Here is a 2,580-nt window from a genome sequence, read left to right as displayed (position 1 = left end):
TAGTTGTCAGGAACTCTCATGACAATCACTGTGAATCTCATATTTGCTCATGTTAGTTTCCAACTGCCTCCAGAGAAGTGGTTTCTCCTCTTGTGTCCTGTAAATCTCTCTTTTTGAAATTATTTACTTATTTATTTTTAAATTGTATTTTTATTTTCACATCTTTAGAGACAAGGTCTCAGTTCGTTGCCCAGCCTGGAGTACAGTGATGTGATACAGCTCACTGTAATCTAAAACTCCTGGGCTCAAGTGATCCTCATGCCTCAACCTCCTGAGTTGCTATGACTGTAGGCACACACCCCACCAGGCATGGATTTTTTTTTTTTTTTTTGAGACAGGGTCTCCCTATGTTGCCCAGGGTAGTCTCGAACTCCTAGTCTCTAGTGATCCTTCTGCCTAGACCTCCCGAGTAGCTGTAGTGTAGCACTCACACTACAGGTGCCCGCCACAGTGCCTGGCTATTTACGTATTTATAGAGACAAGGTCTTGCTATGTTGCTCAGGCTAGTCTCAAACTCCTAGACTCAAGGGATCCTTTCACCTTGGCCTCTCAAGTGTTGGGATTACAGATGTGAGCCACCATGCCCGTCTACCCTATAAATCTCTTGAATGCTTCCTTTTTTAAAAAAAAATTAATTATTTAATTAAGCATTATATTCAATGCAAAGGCTTTAACCAACATAATCACCATGATAGAATATGTGTGTATGTATAAAAAATACCCATTGAACACGCCTTAAGAGGTATAATTATGTTTTGAAATCTATGAAACATGAGATGTAATTTGAAATAAAGAACAACTAATCAGAAGCATGAAAAACCCTGTTTTAATATGAATCTATTGCTGATTCTAGAATAACTGTCACGTGTATGTTCTTAGTCACACTGGGCTTCTCCAGTTTTGATTGGAGTATGTGTGTTCCACAACATCAATTCTAATGTCCATCTGAACAGTTTCTTGCTTCAGTTTTGTTAAGCTCTGTTTAATCTTAACCAAAGAATCACCATCTCTTAACCAAAGAATCACCATCAGTCATGCTGCTGCACTTTTCTTCCATTTCTAGTTTTACATGTTCTGTCTTCTGTAGCCTCAGACAGAAGTCTGGTCCTTTCAATTACTCCACCATTTCCCTGCTGGCTCCTTACATCGCTCAGCTAGGTTTGAGCTGCAGGATATTCTTGAACCCTGTTCTCAAGCTGATGGTTGATGTACTTTTCACAGCAGCTGATCTTTTCCAAAGTCTTACTAATTTCTTTTTAAAATTTATTTATGTATTTATTTTACAGGCAAGGTCTTGCTCTGTTGCCCAGGCAGTAGTGCAGTGGTGCAATGATACCTCACTGCAGCCTCAAACTCCTGGGCTCAAACAGTCCACCCACCTTAGCCTCCCAAGTAGCTAGGACTGTAGGCATGAGTCACTCCAGTTAACTATTAACTTCATTATGGAGTGTGTCAAAAACTCTCTTGCTCTCTTTTAGAGAAGATTCAATTCCACTTTTGTGCTGGTGCATTTGGTCAACGTGGATTCTCTGATCCATTGCACCTTTCTGCAGTCTTTGGCTGCAGAAAGAAGCACTTGCTTCTTATTGGCAAATTCTAACAAGGAGTGGTAGCCCTTGACTTCTGCTCTGCAATGTCAGGAGACCAAAAAAAAGAACAAATGTCATGCCCAGCTAGATTGTTGTTTGCATATGATGGCAACAGAAAGACATTCTCTTATATGTATGGCTCAGAAAGTATACTGCCCAAATATTCACTTTTTTCTTAAACTCATGTTCATTGAATATTTTAACATCTAGGAGTTATCAATGTAGGTATACCTTATGTAAAATGTGATTATTCCTAAAGAAAATTGGGCTATAGCTACAATTGTTAGTTAGAGGGTTAAGGGAACCAAGGAAGAGGAATATGGGTGTACATATTCTGGATAAAAACCCAAATATCCTTTATGAAAAATTTATCAAGAGGTGTCCCAGCCCAATGAGAGATGCATCAAAATAAACAATAAAAGAAAGGAGAAATGATTGTAAAAAAGGAATTGGGATGAGTACGAAAGGCAGTTCAACAGTGAGTTCAATTTAAATAACAGAATTGCTGATGCAAACTTAATGCAACTGTCAACAAATTTTGAAATGTATATTTTCAAATATTGAAGATAAACATTAATAGAATTTAAAACAATATAGCAACATAAGGATTTAAAATTTTACAATAGTTATATGAAATTGAATATGAGGGAATTTGGTTTTATATTTTGTATTATTTATTTATTTATTTATTTATTTTATTTTATTTTTTTAGGCACAGTCTCATTCTCTTGCCCAATCTGGAGAGCAGCGGTGTAATCTGGGCTCACTGCAACCTCTGCCTCATGGGTTCAAGCAATTCTCCTGCCTCAGCCTCCCAAGTAGCTGGGATTACAGGTACATGCCATCACGCCCAGCTAATTTTCGTACTGTCAGCAGAGACGAAGTTTCACCATGTTGGCCAGGCTGGTCTTGAACCCCTGACCTCAAGTGATCTACCTGCCTCGGCCTCCCAAAGTGCTGTGATTACAGGCATGAGCCACTGTACCTGGCC

General features: G+C 38.7%; 1 pseudogene; it reads right to left on the bottom strand.

The window, feature by feature from the left end:
* Positions 1-826: 826 nt before the first annotated feature.
* On the bottom strand, positions 827-1,538 carry LOC116472210 (intraflagellar transport protein 57 homolog; annotated as a pseudogene).
* Between the last annotated feature and the right edge of the window lie 1,042 nt (positions 1,539-2,580).

Source organism: Hylobates moloch, unplaced genomic scaffold (genome assembly GCF_009828535.3).
Source record: "Hylobates moloch isolate HMO894 unplaced genomic scaffold, HMol_V3 SCAFFOLD_8, whole genome shotgun sequence".
NCBI classification, from domain to species: Eukaryota; Metazoa; Chordata; class Mammalia; order Primates; family Hylobatidae; genus Hylobates; species Hylobates moloch.
Note: the sequence above shows the minus strand (reverse complement) of the source record. Positions and strands in the feature narration are given on the sequence as shown.